Source organism: Hyperolius riggenbachi, chromosome 1, assembly GCF_040937935.1.
Source record: "Hyperolius riggenbachi isolate aHypRig1 chromosome 1, aHypRig1.pri, whole genome shotgun sequence".
NCBI lineage: Eukaryota > Metazoa > Chordata > Amphibia > Anura > Hyperoliidae > Hyperolius > Hyperolius riggenbachi.
This window is the reverse complement of record NC_090646.1, coordinates 19,371,508-19,392,300: the sequence shown is the minus strand read 5'-3', so window position 1 is coordinate 19,392,300 and position 20,793 is coordinate 19,371,508. Positions and strand designations below refer to the sequence as shown.

At 43.0% G+C, this 20,793-nt stretch overlaps 1 protein-coding gene across 1 annotated transcript in view; it reads left to right on the top strand.

Annotated features, from left to right (window-relative positions):
* The window catches only part of LOC137511009 (vomeronasal type-2 receptor 26-like), a 293,519-nt gene that overhangs the window by 17,291 nt on the left and 255,435 nt on the right, over window positions 1–20,793 (top strand). Inside the window, exon 2 of the mRNA XM_068233987.1 lies at window positions 18,439–18,562. The gene's annotated coding sequence lies outside the window, so the exon portion shown is untranslated. The remainder of the gene's footprint in view (window positions 1–18,438; window positions 18,563–20,793) is intronic.

Genomic DNA, 20,793 nt, shown 5'->3' with positions numbered 1-20,793 from the left:
CTCTTCCTCATACTACAAAACATTTAAAGACATTTTGCTACCTCACCTCTGCACACTAACTAATAAGATCATGAAAGGTGAGACTCCCCCTTCCTCTATGCTGAATTCCCTACTAACAGTAATCCCTACAGAGGGCAAAGATCCCCAACTTCAACAGAGTTACAGACCGATTTTGCTCTTGAACTCTGACCTGAAAATAATAACCAAGACCCTCTCCAATCGCCTCAACTCTATCTTACCATTACTGATCAACAATGATCAAGTAGGGTTCATCTTAGGATGACAGGCTGGTAATAATACCAGGAGGGCCATAGACCTTATCTCAATTATGAATAGAAATGGTAGGCCTTCTCTGCTTCTAAGTTTGGATGCAGAGAAGGCCTTCGATAGACTCTCTTGGCCTTTCCTGTTTCGGGTTCTTAAACACCAGGGCTTTGAAGGCCCTTGTATCACACTACTTCAGTCTTTATATTCTTCCCCTTCCTCGACAGTTAAGTTACCTTCTAACCCATCACGCCCCTTTAAAATACATAATGGCACTAGGCAGGGGTGCCTCTTGTCACCCCTCCTATTTGCTATTAGTATTGGGTCATTAGCTTCAGCCATAAGACTCAACCCAGACATTAGCGGTGTTCAACAAGGTAGTTTTGAATACAAAATATTGCTTTTTGTGGATGACATATTGCTCTCCATAACCAATCCTTTGATTTCACTACCTGCCCTTCACTCCACAATAACTCTATGAACTCCTATCTGACTTTAAACTTAACCAAGACAAAACTGAAGCTCTGCTAATTAAAATCTCCCCCCAACTTCTAGACTCACTAAAATCTTACCCATCGCTGGAGAACCCATACCCTAAAATATCTAGGAATTAACCTAGCACCCTCATACTCTACTATTTACAAACATAATTTCCCATCACTCAACCAAAAGATCCTCCAAGACCTCCACAAATGGACTGCATATAAAATCTCATGGATTGGAAGAATATATTCATTGAAAATGAATATATTACCAGGCCCGCTTACTCTACCTTTTTGAAACTCTCCCTGTCCAGGTTCCTTCATCTCAGCTGTCTAGGTTACAATCTGAATTTTTGAAGTTTGTATGGAACCATAAAAGGCCTAGAGTATCCAGAACGGTTCTTTCCTCTTTGAGAGAACAAGGAGGCCTGGGACTTCCTAATTTAAAGCTTTACTATCAGGCTTCTCACCTTAGGCAGCTGATGGAATGGTCTAGCCTCAGGGTGTTTCCAAAATGGGGCTTAATTGAGGCTAAAAGTATTCTTCCAATATCCCTGGCTTCTCTCATCTGGTCAGACAATCCCCCAAGCTATCTCAGGCTATTCTCCTTCCAACTATATAATTTACTCTCCAACTCTGGAGATTGGTTGTTTCCCTAGCAAATGTGTGGTCTTTCCCCTCCCCCCTTATTTCCTATTATGGGTAACCCTTCTTTTCCCCCAGGATTATCTAAAACTTTCATGTCAAGATGGTTCAACCTTGGGTACTTTAACTTAGGTAACTGAATAGACTTTGCCACAGGAAAAATCATTTCTAGGTCTATATTGGAAGAAAAAATTCCTTTCACCACCCCAGATCACTATGGATTACAACCAAATTGCACAATTTTTACACCATTACACACGCCAAGCTTCAGCACTTTCATCTTCTACCCCCTTTGAAAGCATATGTCTTCATAAAGGGCATAAAGGGAATCAAAAGGGCCCAAACTCCCAAATCTATGTCCTTCTTCAAAGTAAATTCTGTGATTTCATACCCTCTCATACATACAGTACATGGGGTAATGGGAGCAAGCTCTTTCTACAACCATCAACATGGATGATTGGACAGATATTTGGGAAAATGCCCGGCATACTTCAATGTGTATTGAAATTAAAGAAAATATCTATAAAATGTTGTTCCGCTGGCACCTGACCCCAGAATTTTTAGCCAGGATCTATCCTGGGGTTTCTGACAACTGCTGGAGAGGTTGTGGCCATAAGGCTTCCCTGGAACATATCCTCTGGCATCGCCCACTAATTTTACCTCTATGGAAGGAAGTCCACAATCTGATTTTGCAAGTCACAGGTGTCTCAGCTCCTCTGGATCCACTTGGAACGCCTAAAGGCATTATGCGTCTCTCACTTCCTGACTGCCACCAGACTTTCAATAACATCTGCATGGAAAATGATTGCTCCATCCACTAACCCTGATATTAAAATTAAAACAAACTGGACCAAATCTATGGAACAGATAACGGCTTCTCTCAGAGACGCAGAGGACAAATTTCACAAGATACAGGACCCATGAACACAGTTTTTTCCAGATAACTTGCCTCCTTGACTCCCATGTCTTAAAACTCTAAATTTAGATCTAATGTCTAGAGGTGCATCCAGAGGGGTTTGGTTTACCTAATTCTATAACGTTATATCTATCCTTTCATTACATAGGACCTTAAGACCCCTTTCATCTCCGTTCTCTACTGATCGCCGATGGACTGCGCTAACTACCTGATTACTGTGACTCATTACCCTTCTCCTTTTCCTAAGACCTACGGTCTCTATCCTCCTACCTCATTTCTTCTACTATATAAGTTGTTGTCCTATTGTGTTTTTATAGCACCCCATGTAACTTAACCGTATCCCACTTGGTATTGCTCATATGGTTGTTGTAAGGTTGCTCACCCTAGTTCCTACAATTTTCAAGAAACCTTGTTATCATTTTTGTTGATATTCCTAAAAGAAACCTTGATATACATGGGATGATCTGATTCACTTGCATTTAGGGAAACTATCAGAGTCTATTACAACAGACTGAAGATAGTGTACACTCTTTTTTGGTATTTTCTTGTTTATTTTAGTTGACATCTGTCAATAAACCAAATGCTACTTACCTCTGAATTTGTTAAGACCTTTATGGATGTATCTGTATTCTTAATACTGTTGGTTGATGTGATACTATGTTATTTTTATGCTACAAGCAACAAAAATAGTGTTACAAAAAAGAAACACTCCTCAAATAATGATGTCTCCTCCCTTATAATACGATTGTTGGTCAGGACTGATTGGAGCAAGTTTACATGCTGTACTCTGTACTTCTGCAGACTGCAGCTCCACAGGAAGATATGTGCAGCATGAGGAGGCAGAGGATGATGATGGCACACACATAGGGTACAGAGATTACTGGAGAGTGGCCCATTTCCTGTATAGGATCAGTCCTCCATCTTCTCACTGGCAGCACTGTGTCTCCTCAGCAGTCCGGTGTCTGTGTGCTGACTAGCAGCTTATACAGTGCCGCCCAAATTATTCATACCCCTGGCATATTTTGACTTAAAGTTACTTTTATTCAACCAGCAAGTACTTTTTAGATGGTAAATGACATAGGTGTCTCCCAAAAGATAAGACGATGTACAAGAGGCATTATTGTGGGGGAAAAAAAATCTCAGCTTTTATTTACATTTGAGCAAAAAGTGTCCTGTCCAAAATTATAAATACAGTGGGTTGCAAAAGTATTCGGCCCCCTTGAAGTTTTCCACATTTTATCATATTACTGCCACAAACATGAATCAATTTTACTGGAATTCCACACGAAAGACCAACACAAAGTGGTGTACACATGAGAAGTGGAATGAAAATCATACATGATTCCAAACATTTTTTACAAATAAATAACTGCAAAGTGGTGTGTGCATAATTATTCGGCCCCCTTTTATCTGAGTGCAGTCAGTTGCCTATAGACATTGCCTGATGAGTGCTAATGACTAAATAGAGTGCACCTGTGTGTAATATAATGTCAGTACAAATACAGCTGCTCTGTGAGGGCCTCAGAGGTTGTGAATATTGTTAGCAACAACACCGTGAAGTCCAAAGAACACATAAGACAGGTCAGGGATCAAGTTATTGAGAAATTTAAAGAAGGCTTAGGCTACAAAAAGATTTCCAAAGCCTTGAACATCCCACGGGGCACTGTTCAAGCGATTATTCAGAAATGGAAGGAGTATGGCACAACTGTACACCTACCAAGACAAGGCCATCCATCTAAACTCACAGACCGAACAAGGAGAGCGCTGATCAGAAATGCAGTCAAGAGGCCCATGGTGACTCTGAACGAGCTGCAGAGATCTACAGCTCAGATGGGGGAATCTGTCCATAGGACAACTATTAGTCATGCACTGCACAAAATTGGCCTTTATGGAAGAGTGGCAAGAAGAAAGTCATTGTTAACAGAAAAGCATAAGAAGTCCCATTTGCAGTTTGCCACAAGCCATGTGGGGGACACAGCAACCATGTGGAAGAAGGTGCTCTGGTCAGATGAGACCAAAATGGAACTTTTTGGCCAAAATGCAAAACGCTATGTGTGGTGGAAAACTAACACTGCACATCACTCTGAACACACCATCACCACTGTCAAATATGGTGGTGGCAGCATCATGCTCGGGGGGTGCATCTCTTCAGCAGAGACAGGGAAGCTGGTCAGAGTTGATGGGAAGATGGATGGAGCCAAATACAGGGCAAACTTGGAAGAAAACCTCTTGGAGACTGCAAAAGACTTGAGACTGGGGCGGAGGTTCACCTTTCAGCAGGACAATGACCCTAAACATAAAGCCAGGGCAACAATGAAATGGTTTAAAACAAAACATATCTATGTGTTAGAATGGACCATTCAAAGTCCAGATCTAAATCCAATCGAGAATCTGTGGCAAGATCTGAAAACTGCTGTTCACAAACGCTGTCCATCTAATCTGACTGAGCTGGAGCTGTTTTGCAAAGAAGAATGGGCAAGGATTTCAGTCTCTAGATGTGCAAAGCTGGTAGAGACATACCCTAAAAGACTGGCAGCTGTAATTGCAGCAAAAGGTGGTTCTACAAAGTATTGACTCAGGGGGCCGAATAATTATGCACACCCCACTTTGCAGCTATTTATTTGTAAAAAATGTTTGGAATGATGTATGATTTTCGATCCACTACTCACATGTACACCACTTTGTGTTGGTCTTTCATGTGGAATTCCAATAAAATTGATGCATGTTTGTGGCAGTAATGTGACAAAATGTGGAAAACTTCAAGGGGGCCGAATACTTTTGCAACCCACTGTATCTTTCGCAAACTGTCACAAACTGAAAATAGTCCAAGCTGTTTTAAAGCAACCTAATTAGGCTTATTATTTGGGAACAGCTGTTTTAATCAACTCAACAGATGAAAAACAGCAGCTCTATGCAGTTGGTTTTTGGACAGTCATGGCTAAGACAAAGAAGCTCAGTGAGGAGTCGGACCTGCGGCTGCGCATTGTGACTGCTCACGAGTCAGGAAAGGGCTACAAGGCCATTTCTAAATGTTTTCCAGTTCCAGTGGCTACAGTGCAAAGTATTATTAAAAAATATGAGATGTTCTTCACTGTGGAAAATCTCAGAGGAAGTGGTTAGAATCCAAAAGTGACACCTGTATTGGCCAGGAAGATAGTGAGAGAGGTGATAAAGAATCCCAGGATCACCACCAAGGCCATCCTGATGAATCTGGAATCTGCTGGTGGCAATGTCTCAAGGCAGACAATCCAATGGACACTGCACACTGCTGGGTTACACTGATGCAAAACAAGTAGGACAGCAAATGTTCATCTAGACAAAGAAGAAGACTTCAGGTCTTCTATGAAACAAAAATTGAATTGTTTGGTCACAATATGGTTTCCATCATTTTGCGTAAAAAAGGAGAAGCCTTCAACCCAAAGAACACCACCCCCACTGTCAAACATGGTGGTAGGAACCTAATTCTTTGGGGTTGTTTTTCCATCCAATGCACCAGGTAACCTGCAGAGAAACTTGACCTTGGCCACCGATGGACATTTCAGCATGACTATGACCCAAAACACACAGCAAAAGTGGTGAAGAAATGGTTAGCAGACAACAACATTAACATTTTGGAGTGGCCCAGCCAGAGTCCTGACTTGAATCCAATTGGGAATCTGAGGAGGAAGCTAAAGATCAGAGTGATGGCAAGAAGACCCTCCAACCTGAATGATTCGGAGCTCATTGCTAAAGGCGAATGGGCAAAAATACCCGTGGAGACATGCAAAAAGCTGCTCTACAATTATAGGAAGCGTTTGATTGCTGTAATAGCCAGTGAAGGCTTTTCTGATGATTATTGACAAGGGTATGAATAATTTTAGACTGAACACTTTTTGCTCAAATGTAAATAAAAACTGAGGATTTTTTTTTCCACAATAATTCCTCTTGTACATCGTCTTATTATCTTTTGGGAGACACCTATGTCATTTCCTATCAAAAAAAGACTTGCTGGTTGAATAAAAGTAACTTTAAGTCAAAATTTGCCAGGGCTACAAATAATTATGGGCAGCACTGTATATACAGTGCATGTTAATAAATTAGCTGTCATTTTACCACAGTAACTTTGCTCTTTTTTCCCTCTAACTTTAACATACATTTTCTCAAAAACTACAAGGTCTTTTTGAAAAAACATTTTGTTTCATCTTGTTTCCACTGCCCTCCTTCACGTACCCTGCAAATTTGGTGTTTCTAGGACATAAGAGGGCTTTGCTATTATCCACTAAGGTCGGAGTGTGATGATCCGCTCGGCTGGCTGCACAGGCAGACAGCTGTTTGACCATTCCTTGTGTCTGAGGGATGCAGGTCTCTGGATAAGAGACCTGGCTTTGTCTTGCAAGTTCCAGACCTGCTCTGTTGCTGAGGGATTTGCATATATTGGTTATGCAAATCATCTAGCTGCTGGCAGCATAAAGGTTGGGATTACCCACAGTCCTTTGCTGGTCATTTCTTCAGGGTTTGTTGTAAACACTCCTAGAGTGTCAGCCATGCCATTTCTTGTTAAAGTTATCTTAGAGTAATTCTCGGAACTGTACTAGGCAGTTCCTAGTGCAGTTAGATTGCATATCTGTTTTGTCTGTCTGTTGCGATTGTCCTGTCCCAGTGGTGGTCGACAGGAAATCGTTCTGTTTGTCTGGGTGCTAACCGGGGCAGCGGTTGCTACTGGTAGCCCCTTCTGATCTGTCTTGCCTGGATCGCACTAGCCTTGAGCTAGTGCTGATGATCCTTCTGTTCTGTTTTCCTGGATCGCACTAGCCTCTAGCGGTAGTGCTGTGGATTCTTCTGATCTGTCTTGCCTGGATCGCACTAGCCCCTAGCGGTAGCGGCAGTGGATCCTTCTGATCTGTAATCGTGTTCCTGAACTCGGATCGCACTCGCTCTGGCGGAAAGAGCAGTGGATCCTTCCTCCCTTATTCCTGTTTTCCGTTTGTCTGTTTTGTCTGATGCGAATGCATGCTGTAGGCTCGGTGAGGTAACCGTTAAGCAAGCGCTCGCGTTCTCTGTTTCGTGTTTGTCTGTCGGTGGTTAATTAGGGTAGCGTGCTTGTCTCTGTTGTGCTTATCACCCGGAGACCGCACTGTAAACGCGTTCGCTGTTGCGAATGAGTGCGGTGTTTGCGTTTAGTTAGCGTTTGTTATTTTCTTTATCATTCTCATTGTTGTTTTGCTGTGCCTTTGCTCCTCTTGTGTTCTGTTCTAATCTGTCTTGTGTCACTTCTGGCGATCGCCTTTCTCGCGATCGCATTCCTACTTTTGTTTCTGCCGATGTGTGTTCACTGTCGCAGGGTCGCGACTAGATTGGTGAACACACATTCATCCTGTACCTGTGCTCTTTCACTTTAAGGACTGTTCAGACCCGCATTGTCTTGATCTGTACAATCCCCATCTGGCATCTGTGGCCGTGCAGTGGTTGTACTCGTCTGCACTCCACAGCACCATCTGCCGGTGGGAATTGCCCTCTACTGGTGCTGGCACCAAAGCTGGGTTTCCCCCTTCATACGCTTGTGGAGGATTTCCGCCGTGTCAGCGCACCCCTTGTGCGCTGATCACGGAGATTATTCCGCAATCGATACACGGAGGCCTTTGAAACATTTCCCACACTCAGAACAAAAACTTTAACCGTTTAAAGTGGATCTGAGGTGAACTTTTACTCATTTCATAATTGTGTTCCTTTCCTATTGTTTATAGGGCATTCCTCAAGCCAAATACTTTTTTGCTTTTGTTTTAATACTCTAATTCCCTATAAACTAAATAAACCATGCCCGCAGGTTTTCAGAGAGCCTTGGCAGTAGCAAGGACTCATGGGAGCTCAGTCTGGGCAGGAGAAGGAGGAGGTGTTACTAGTCATTGATTTCAGAGGCAGAGGGGAGGAGAGAGGAGGTGGATTATGTTTTTTTTCACAGGCTTAGCGATCAAGATACAGATAAGCCTGCCTCTGTGTAATGTTTACAAATTACATGGCTGCTGACATTGTATCACAGGAAGAAATAATCATTTTCTATTAAAGCTGTTTGCAGCTATATTTGCTGTGTAAACTATCTAAACTTTAGATAAGATATATATAGACAAGTTACTTGTTATAGTTAGTATTTTATCTCAGGTCCGCTTTAAGGACCACAGGCTAATCCCCCTCCCCCCCCCCCCCGTGACCGGGGTATTTTTCACAATACCACCCCTTTTCTGCCCACCAACAGAGATTTCTGTTGGTTGGCTCTGATCGCTGCTGCCATGTTTCTTTATTTTATTATTTTTTTTTTTACTAAAAAGTTTGGTTTTTTTTTTATTATTAATGCCTCCCCCGACATCCAATCAGGGCAATCCTCTCTCATAGGGCTCGATTCACAAAGCGGTGCTAACCCAGTTAGAGACTTTAGGCGTGATAACCATTGCACCATGCTGGTGAAAAGCCAGTTTAGGCGTGATAAGTTTAGGTGTGATAATTTTAGGGGTGATAAGTTTAGGCATGATTAGTTTAGGTGTGATAAGTTTAGGCATGCTAAGTTTAGATAAGTTTAGATCACGGGCAAAGTCCCGCACTCAAAGCAGCGCCATTAAACTCTATGCGAAGTGCACCAGACTTTGCTAGCGCAAAACTTTTGATCAGCTGTGCACTGCGGTTTTAACCCAGTTGGTGCTTAAACTTATCATGCCTAAACTTATCACACCTAAACTTATCACACCTAAACTTATCATGCCTAAACTTATAACACCTAAACTTATCATGCCTAAACTGAGTTTAGGCATGATAAAGGGCTTTTCACCAGCGTGCTAACTGTTAGCACCGCTTTGTGAATCAGGCCCCATGAGAGGAGATTGCGTTTGGAGCCTCTCCAGCGGACAGCCGAGTGACAGGGTTGTCCCCATTACAGCGCTGCATCAGATAGCAGTGCTGTACAAATAAAAGAAACGTCGGAGCCCTGCTCCATCACTCAAGTGGGTATGCCCACGCATTAGCAAACGTGATTCCCTGTAAAACCCCACTCCAGGACTTGACGCCAATCGGCATTAGCTAGTCCTGGGGCTGCCACCCTCCCACCGTCGATCGGCGTTAGGTGGTCGGGAGTGGGTTAAAATCGCCGGTGGCTTTTTCGCCAGCTGTTTAAATCTATGGTGAAGCTCGCCACGTACGACCACTTCGTGAACATTTGCTGAAATTTTGCATTCGTACACTGAACATTTGATTTTTGCTACATTGCTATATTATAGAACTTCCCATATAGGTCCCCAAATCCGCTAATATAACATCACATTTATGATATACGAGCTGGTAGCATAGCGTTGCCGGGTATGTATTTGCCCGGTGTTGGCTCCGCCCACTTTTCCTAACTCTCGCAATTACTTAATTACTACATGACCAAGTTTGTGAGCTTTGCGGTCTTTGGCATTAATAATTTGCATTGAAATAAAGGAAATCTGATTGGCTGTGGCTCCAACACTTTTCTGAATTTGAACCCCAATCGCCCAATGGCCAACTGTACCAGGTACAGGTAATTATTAATTAACAGTGCAAGAGGATTGCGCCATTAACAGTGCAAGAATGGCAACAATTACATATTCCCCTTGTAAATCAATAAGTGGATTTTGATTGGCTTGTGTAGGCTCCACCCACTTTTCTGAATATTAATCCCAGTCACCCAGTGACCAACTGTGCAGTTTTAGAACCCTACAATTACCAGTGTAGGAATGGCTGCTCTTTACATTTTTCCAATAAAATGTGTATTTGTCTCCGCCCACTGATGCCCCGACATTGTTCAGGTATGTATTTGGCTGGTGTTGGCTCCACCCACTTTTTCTAACCCAAACACATAATTAATCAATGACCAAGTTTGTGAGCTTTGCGGTCTTTGGCATCAATAATTTGCATTTAAATGAAACAAATCTTATTGGCTGTTCATGGCTCCACCCCTTTTTCTGAATTTGAACCCCAGTCACCCAATGACTAACTGTACCAGGTTTGAGGCTTGTGCCATTAACAGTGCAAGAATGGTAACAATTACATATTCCCCTTGAAAATCAATAGGCAAATTTTGATTGTCTGTTGTAGGCTCCACCCACTTTTCTGAATATTAATCCCAGTCACCCAGTATCCAACTGTGCAAAGTTTGACAACCCTACTATTAACAGTGTAAGAATGGCTGCTGTTTACATTTCCCAGTAAAATGTGTATTTGTCTCTGCCCACTTATGACCCCACATTGCCTGATTATGTATTTGGCTGGTGTTGGCCAGCCCACTTTTCCTAACCCTAACACACAATTAATTACTCAATTACCAAGTTTGTGAGCTTTGCGGTGTTTGGCATCAATAATTTGCATTGGAATGTAACAAATCTGATTGATTGTTTGTGGCTCCACCCCTTTTTCTCAATTTGAAGTCATTCAATGACCAACTGTACCAGGTTTGAGGCTTGTGCCATTAACAGTGCAAGAATGGCAGCAATGTAAATATTCCCCTTAAAAATCAATAGGTGAATTTTGATTGGCTTTTGTATGCTCCACCCACTTTTCTGAATATTAATCCCAGTCACCCAGCGACCAACTGTGCAAAGTTTGAGAGCCCTACCATTAACAGTGTAAGAATGGCTGCAGTTTACATTTTCCCAGTGAAATTTGTATTTGTCTCCGCCCCCTTTTTGGTTATGGGAATGAAAAGTATCCTATATGTTATTCCAGGTAATGCACTATGTGTGTGCCAAATTTCATTCAAAGCCATTTATAGTAGGATTTGAGTGCTGCCTTATATGCATTGACATTAGTCTACACACCCGGTGATAGCAGAGACCGCCTACTCAGGAATATGAACAGATGGTGGCCCAGGGTAGTCTTGACACCACTATGCTGTCATTGAGGGAAGATAGCTGGAAAGCATATGTACGTAATGGGGGGAAAAAAGGACAAAAGAAAGGACAGAGAGTAAAGAAAAAGAAAAAAAAAAGCTCCTATCCACTCCTGCGTCTACAACACAAATCCCATTATGGGAGAATGCCAGGTTACTAGAATTTGGGAAATTGGAAGAACACAATTTTTGGATCAAGAAGGGGGTTTTGTACGTACATAACATCATACAAAACAGTTCAACTAAATCATTCTCTTGAATGGTCACTGATTATAACTTACCCACCACTGCATTTTACAAATACTTACAACTTAAGCATGCCTTATTTACTCCATATGAACATACCTGCCTCCCCAGTGGCGTAGCTAAGGAGCTCTGGGCCCTGATGCATGTTTTACAATGGGGCCCCCCAAGCACTCTATACATAGCAATCGATACAACGCACCAAAACCTGCCAATGGCAACTACAGTGTCAGAGGTGCACGAAGAACAGTTTGTTAATGATTACCACTATTCCAAGTATCAATAGAAGTGATTATTATGAGCACAGGACCAATAGAGAGCAAATACTGGTAGTTGAGGGAGGGCCCTTTGGGGCCCCTCTGGCCCAAGGGCCCCGATGCAGTGGCTACGCTACCTCTGAAACCCCTATTGCTACGCCCCTGCACCTCCCCTGAAAGCTCTGACATTCTCAAAATACTACTGGGCTCTTTCTCAAAGCAGCTCATCTCTGCATTCTATCATTCTCTTATATTACCCTCTGCCCAACTTAAAGCCCACGAGTGTAAACTGACTTGGGAAGCTGATATTGGCACTGTGACGCCAGGCGACACCCAGTCGTCCAAAACGCATAAAAACCGCAGATCCAGCAGTCGTTTCTGATCACCGCAATCGATCGCTCATCTGTTGCAGGGCTCAGAATGACAAACTTTGGTTTTAAGATAGACAGATTTGGAAAAGGCAGTTAATTGCGTTTAGCACATAGCTGTAACAAGCTGGTTCCCGGCCCCCTTGAGAGCTAATGGCCCCTCTCAGAGGATATGCCAGCTGTTTCACTCTGATAAGGAGGCCTAGATTCAGCCAGGCAGGCTACGAATCCCCGGGAGGTGCTCCCTGGTAAGGATCAAACGATTCAAGGTTGGTCGGCACACCAATTCAAGTTCCCAAGCACATTTATTGAATGCACAGCATGACAATTGTTTCAGGGCCACAGAGGGTCCCCTTCATCAGATAAGTGCAGACATATCAGTGATACAAAACACAAGCACATTTATATATATAAACCACCAGTGATCAATCACCAGGCATCACAAAAGGAACCACCCCCTTAATTACCATGCATCATCTAATCAATACAAATACAATGCATAAATGTCACAGTAAGATCCACTATCTTACCCCATAACTGACCAGTTAGATTAGATGATGCATGGTAATTAAGGGGGTGGTTCCTTTTGTGATGCCTGGTGATTGATCACTGGTGGTTTATATATATAAATGTGCTTGTGTTTTGTATCACTGATATGTCTGCACTTATCTGATGAAGGGGACCCTCTGTGGCCCCGAAACAATTGTCATGCTGTGCATTCAATAAATGTGCTTGGGAACTTGAATTGGTGTGCCGACCGACCTTGAATCGTTTGTACTGAACTGATGTCGCTTCTACATCAAGGTTGAGCACCCAACTATCCACGGCAAGGTGTGCCAATCCTAAATCTGTTACCGTATTGGTAAGGATCAAAGGGAAGCCAGCTGCCAGCACACATCCTGAATGACCTGAGGCTCATAGCATAATCTATATCTTCCCAGATCTGTCATATTTCTGGGTTTTCTGAGATGGCAGCTTTGCCAAATGTGGGGAAAGTGTAGCATGAGTCCCGGTGCTGGTTCTGTGAAATTCCCAGAGCTCTGTCCCCTAAACTCTCATAGCAATATGGGTTTGAAGAGACGGGGGGTAAATTCTCATGATAGACCTGTCATATTTCATGTCCTAGAATTCATAAAATCATGCTGAGTGTGAATATGTGGTATAGGTTTTAACTGCCCCCACGTGCACCCCAAGACGGGCCGAACTAGAATTCTGCCAGTCTGAGGGTCTGTAAGGATGAGACAGCCCCTGCTCCATCCTCCCGAGGCTGGACTTGTGCCTGTCATAGCCACTCCCCGCAGCGATGGGTGATAAAACTATTGACAAGCTGAAACGCAAGTGTCCTCCACCTTGAAACACCATCTTGATCACATCTGTGCCAGCTTGAGGATATGCTGGCATCCACCTGGTCTGAACTCTGAACTGAAACAAAAGGAACTGTACAAGTTTTTCCCACAAAAGGACATCTTTCCACAAATCTAAGTATTTTTTATCCCTTTTAGTTTCTTTTATACTGTGTTATCATTTGTCTCTATAATTGTTGATTTTAACGATTTGCTGTATATATTAATTATTTATACTGCACGTAAATAAAGACTTTATCAAAGTTGTTTACTGTTCCGCTACACCTGCTATACAGCCATACACAGAAACTGAACTCAGGTCTCTGAGGAGTCGCTACTATTGTTGATATCTAGACAGAATACAGCGTGTTTTAACCGTTTTATTTGCAGGATCAGTCAGTCAGTCGGTAGGGACCACTGGCCCATACCAGTGGTGGTGGTAGATATACCCTGAAATAGTGTGTAAAGTGTATTTCCGTAACCCACAGGCTCCCTTCTGGTTTGTCTGCGGCCAATGCCCAACGGTTTCTCCGCATTGACTGCGACCACAGTTTGCACAATCTGTGCGCTGGAACCGTTTGGAAGGCATTTCGCGTTCCAGCCACCAGGGCTCCTGTGACAGGCACTATATCCTCTGACGACTGGGATGCAACCCTGGAGAAAGTCACTCAAATTTCACCCCACAAACCTGACCGGTTTACAATATCTCTATGTTTTACACAGAGCATATCTCACCCCAGTACGCCTAGCCAAATTCAGAATGGGCTACTCACCCTATTGTCCCAAATGCGTAACAACCCCGGGTACCTTCTTTCACATGATGTGGTCCTGTCCTAACGTCAACACCTACTGGCAACAAATTATTAAATTTATGCATGATCATATGGGTTGCCCAGTAGAATGTACCCCCCAGTTATGCCTATTAAGTATATTTCCAGATACCTTCTCTGATAAACATGCAAAACTTTTACTACTAGCTGTTTTACATATGGGCCGTAAATTATTAACTAAATACTGGATCACTGCTAAGGTTCCTTCCTGTGGCGAATGGATCAGGGCAGTCAACTTGGTTTTACCTCAAAGGAAAGCAGTTGCTCAACGTAGGGGCACAATTGCCAAACACAATGCTATATGGTCCATCTGGACTACCTCCAGGAGAGCACAACTCACATGATGCGGTTTCTCATACTTGGGCAGATTCAGTTGGTGTGTGGGTGCCGGTGATGAGCTTCGTTATGTCGTCAGCATTCTGTTGCAATAAAACGTTGGCCGTCTTGGTGTTCAGTGATGTCCACATTAATGTTTGTTCACATGTACTTATGTTACCGTTTACTTCTGACGTTGTTAAAAAATTGAGCTTCATGTCAATAATTTTGGAATGTTAAATATACCACCCTGCTTTTTATATTAATAAAGCTCAATGTTGGGAAAAAAAGAAAAAGAAAAGGACAAACAGTAAAGAACGTAAAGGACATCAGTCTCGACCCCCTCCTCTCAGAAGGCACATTTTAGTCCAGGGAGCAAATACATTTGTCGGTTTACTAGGTCCATCTCCGGGAGATTTTATCATTTGATTTCTATTCCCCGAACCTCCGGGAAGTCTCTAAAATCAGTAACACCACTTGAGAACATAAACATCAATTAAGTCTTGCAATGTGTGAAGGAGATCAATCACCTTAGTCTACAAAGCTCGTTCAATTCCTTAAATATGTGTAAAGTAGAAGAGACAATTGTACTCTTCCAATTACAAGCTATGACGAGTTTAGCGACTACCATCAAGTTTTTTTGGCTTGAGATATTTTCCTGGGAAGCAGGGGATAGTAGGGCTAATTCAGGCTTAAGCCAAAGCTTCTTTAAGTAGAATGTTACTTCATTCTCGTCCAGAAAGGCTTAAGTGGTTAAATGTGGTTAAATGACAGATAATATATTAACATGTATATAAATGTAATTTTTTTAATATGTTCAGAGTGTGGGAAATGAAAAAAAAAATTAAAAAAAGGAATGATCCTACGCCATTAGCCTCTAATCTTATGACCTTGATTGATGATCTCTGCCAGCCGACGCCACATGCCACTCCCCTGCACAGATAGCATTTCTCAAGAGTGCCTAGATGTGATGGCCCCACAAAACTTTTGCATGGGGCCCCATAATGTCTTGCTACGCAACTCATGCTCAGGCTTGTTTTTATTATTATTAAACCCCTATACTAAATGGCAGTTGCTCAATCTGCTAAAACAGTGTGCAAGGAAGTAAGAAGACCAAGCAGCATGTTTGTGTGGCAGTTTCCGTCTATTTCCCCACAGCCTCCGAGTGGGTCATGTGACACGTCGACTTGCGTGCATGGACACCAGAAGCTTCTAGGAGCCCACTAGGTGCTGCAGGAAGGCTGCTGGACATCGCTGGAGGCTCAGTAAGTATTTTAAAAGCCTCAAAGCCCACCGAAAGCACAGTCCCTCTTCTCACTCTGGCATGTTAGTTAACTGAGACTTTCAGTTGCCTGAGTTCTGGAGAGATGGCCCAAATCTCCGATTTTAGGTTCGCGAACCCAAAAGTTCAATTTGCGCAAACTTTCACAAACCGCAATAGACTTCAATGGGGAGGCGAACTTTGAAAACTGGAAAAAAATGATGCTGGCCACAAAAGTGATGGAAAAGATGTTTCAAGGGGTCTAACACCTGGAGGGGGGCATGGCGGAGTGGGATACATGCCAAAAGTCCCGGGGAAAAATCTGGATTGGACGCAAAGCAGCGTTTTAAGGGAAGAAATCACATTGAATGCTAAATTGCAGGCCTAAAGTGCTCTAAAACATCTTGCATATGTGTACATCAATTAGGGAGTGTAATTCAATTACTGCTTCACATTGACACACCCAACTCACTGTGTTACGCAATGCAAACAGCTGTTTGCGTTGTGACGGCCGTGCTGGACTGGTGCGCACCATGGCCAGAGTGCAGGCCGCGGCGGTTTTCCAGCCCATATGGTCACCGGGCTGTGGTAACTCAATGATAAAACAACAGTGACTGTCCAGCTGATTAAATTTGGTCTCACCACAATGAAGCAACGACCTTATTATCTTTGGTGTGCCAACCCCACCCGAGACACTCATATAGCTGGCGGTCATTGCTTCATTGTGATACGCAAGCCCCTTTACTGCGGCAAGGTAATGATCATTAACGAAGTGTCTGCTGTACGGCAGCAGAGCGGCAACGAAGCGTCTGCTGTACGGCAGCAGAGTGGCGCAGCGGAAGCGTGCTGAGCCAATTACCCAGAGGTGGATAGGTCGCAACTATACTCTGCTAGGTGTAATTTAATTTTTACACCTTTCTTTACCACATCAGCCAATCCGTGGCCACAGCCCCGTAAGAGAAAGTCTCATTAGGAGGACCTTGCTGTAACATAGATAGTAGTGTAACTATTTAAACTAATGTACCCTTCTTAAACTTGAAGGTTATATACAAATGTAAGCAGAGTGGTGCAGCGGAAGTGTGCTGGCCCCATAATACAGAGGTTGATGGATCGAAACCATCCTCTGCTAGCCATGATTTCATTTTTGCACCTCGCTTTATCGCATGTGCAAAATGATTTCCATAGCCCTGTAAGAGAAAGTGTTATAACGGCCCTGCCGTAACATACATATTAGGGTAGCTAAGACTACTCCTGGGCCTTTCTTGTAGTTGAAGAGATGAGTGAACTGTGACACCACACAAAAAAAAAAAAAAAAACAGCAAACAGCAAAGCTTCCCCATATTGGAGCATTGGATTTGGTAAAGTCTTAAGCCAATGTGTTGTAAGACACACGTAAGCTTTAGGTTAGCAGGAATGGTTGCATGGCCACCTAGATTTTCATCCTTCCCACCCTTGCCCTGGAATCTTCCAGACTTCAAATTGCTGTCCTTTGCTGTGTGTGTTGCACCAGCATCATCCAGGGGGGCACATGATCTTTCTGAAGTCTTGAAGTGAAGCCTGTAAGCAGTATCACCATGTGTCCCACTGCTTTCATCTAGCAAATTAGGCAAATAAGAAAGCTAATTTTTCACTTGGGTAAATCGCAATGGTACATGCTAGACTGGCTTCAGCATGTAGTGTTGGTGGTATAGTGGTGAGCATCGCTGCCTTCCAAGCAGTTCACCCGGGTTCGATTTCTGGCCAATGCTTGTGAGCTTGCTTTTGACAGCTTACAAATCCATGAACAGAGAGAAAAATGGAACGACCAATTTCCGTCCGGAATCGCATAAAATACAATTCTGCGGAAAACGGTGACCATCCCTAGTAGTCACTGAATGTGCTGGGCCTGGCTGGCAGTGGCACACACACAGTATGAATTGGAAAGGCTCTCTATGCAACACAAGTGTCAGTGGGACACACAGAAAAAAATAGATCACAAGAACAAGATTATCTCTCAAAAGAGCTGTTGTGGGGTGCTATTTTAGCAATAAGAATCAGCAAGGAGCAAGCTAACAAGCCTACAACAGCCTAACTAATCTTTCCCTATGAGAGTCTGCAGCAGCTGTCCCTTCTCTCACTATAGCAGGCACACAAGTGAGTGTAATGGCCGGCAGAGCCTGCCTTTTATAAGGGGGGGGGAGGGGGTGGTGGCTCCACAAGGGAGTGTAGCCTGATTGGCTACAATGTGCCTGCTGACTGTGATCTAGAGGGTCAAAGTTGACCCTAATGGAGCATTATGGGGGCAAACTGAACTTCCGGGAAAGTTTGCCTTCGCCGGCGAAGGCGAACCACCCAAAGTTCGCCTGCAACCTTTCACCGGCGAACCGTTCGGGCCATCTCTAGTTCTGGATAAGAGGGACTTTGCTGTATTTGGGAATCTCCCAGAATATCTAACCTTTGCATTGGTCATGATTGGTGGCTAAAGTAGTTGACTAAAGGTCAGCAGTACACAGATTGGGGTCACAATATCCTCTAGAGCTCCAGGTGCAAGCTGTCTCTGCAGATACATGTAATGTGGCACAAAGATTTGTGCTTGTTGCATTTTTAGTGTTTTCAAAAATTCAAACTGTTGTGTTTCAGTATGTATTTCTGTGTCTGTTTTTCAGCCTCCAGTGTCTCGATGCTCTGACCCCTGTTTGCCTGGAAGCAGAAAAAAGCTTGGATCTTCAATGCACATTTGTTGCTATGAGTGTGTCCTGTGTCCTGATGGCCACATCTCCAACACAACTGGTGAGCTTTCTATGTTTAACTGAGTAGCCAGTGGGAAACGTTGGATTTAGCTGTGCACGTTTGTGTAATCATGGTGTAACTTAGGGGCATAACTACCACACCTGCAAGCCATGCAGATGCAGGTGGGCTCGGAAGGGGAGAAGCCTGAGAAGGGGCCCGGCTCTGGGTCCCAATGCCCACTCACTCACATGCATTCACGAGCGGGCGGACGCATTCGATAAAAAATGTAATTCTTTCTATGCACGTTGTTGCTGTAGCATGCAGTGGTGGGCACTAGGATCTGGAGGCGTCCTTCTTTGAATGCCCTGCTTGGATCGTCCTCAGCCTCCCTCACTGCCCCCTCAATCATGCAGGACATGTATTCCAGACCAAGAAGAAGTTGTCACGGTGCCGCTGTAAATTGTGAGACACACAGCCTGTCTGGAGGGGAGGGGGTTGTTTGTGTGTATACACAGTGTGTGTATGTAAGTGTGTGCGGGGGTGTATATGTGCATACAGTATGTATGCGTGTGTGTCTGTGTGTGTGTGTGCGTGTGTGTAGTGTGTGTATGTGTACATTATGTGTATACAGTGTGTGTGTGTGTAGTGTGTATATGTGTACAGTGTGTGTGTATACAGTGTGTGTGTGTATTGTGTGTATATGTGTACAGTGTGTGTATATACAGTGGGTGTGTATAGTATGTATATGTGTACAGTGTGTGTGTAGTGTGTATATGTGTACAGTGTGTGTGTATACAGTGTTTGTGTGTGTGTATAGTGTGTATATGTGTACAGTGTGTGTATATACAGTATGTGTGTGTATAGTGTGTATATGTGTACAGTGGGTGTGTGTATACAGTGGGTGTGTATAGTGTGTATATTTGTACAGTGGGTGTGTAGTGTGTATATGTGTACAGTGGGTGTGTAGTGTGTATATGTGTACAGTGTGTGTGTAGTGTGTATATGTGTACAGTGGGTGTGTAATGTGTATATGTATACAGTGTGTGTGTATAACGTATGTGTGTGTATAGTGTGTATGTGTACAGTGTGTGTGTGTATACAGTGGGTGTGTGTAGTGTGTATATGTATACAGTGTTTGTGTATACAGTATGTGTGTGTATAGTGTGTATATGTGTACAGTGTGTGTGCATAGAGTGTGTAGTATATGTGTACAGTGTGTGTGTATTGTGTATATGTGTACAATGTGTGTGTATACAGTGTGTGTGTATGGTGTGTATATGTGTACAGTGTGTGTGTGTGTGTACAGTGTGTGTGTGTATGTATATGTATACAGTGTGTGTGTGTGTGAGTATATATAGTGTGTATATGTGTACAGCGTGTGTGTATACAGTGTGTGTGTCTAGTGTGTTTATTTGTACAGTGTGTGTGTGTGTGTGTGTGTGTGTGTGTGTGTATACAGTGTGTGTGTGTATACAGTGTATATGTATATACAGTATATATATATATATATATATATATATATATATATATATATATATATATATATATACTAGCTGGTGGCCTGGCATTGCCCGGGTATGTATTTGGCTGTTGTTGGCTCCGCCCACTTTTCCTAACCCTAACCCACAATTACTCAATTACTTAATGACAAAGTTTATGAGCTTTGCGGTCTTTGGCATCAATAATTTGCATTGAAATAAAATAAATCTGATTGGCTGTTTGTGGCCCCACCCCCTTTTCTGAATTTAAACCCCAATCACCAAAAGGCCAACTGTACCAGGTACAGGTGTTTAACAGTGCAAGTGGCTTGTGCCATTAACAGTGCAAGAATGGCAGCAATTAAATATTCCCCTTATAAATCAATAGGTGGATTTTGATTGGCTTTTGTAGGATCCACCCACTTTTCTGAATATTAATCACAGTCACACAGTGACCAACTGTGCAAAGTTTGAGAACCCTACCATTAACAGTGTAAGAATGGTTGCAGTTTACATTTTCCCAATGAAATTTGTATTTTTTTGTAACACTCCATTACTCAATGACCAAGTTTGTGAGCTTTTCGGTCTTTGGCATCAATAATTTGCATTGAGATTAAACAAATCTGATTGACTGTTTGTGGCTCCACCCCTTTGTCTGAATTTGAACCCCAGTCACCCAGTGACCAACTGTACCAGGTTTAAGGCTTGTGCCGTTAACAGCACAGGAATGGCAGCAATGTAGCTATTTCCCTTGAAAATACATAGGTGAACTTTTATTGGCTTTTATAGGCTCCACCCACTCTTCTGAATATT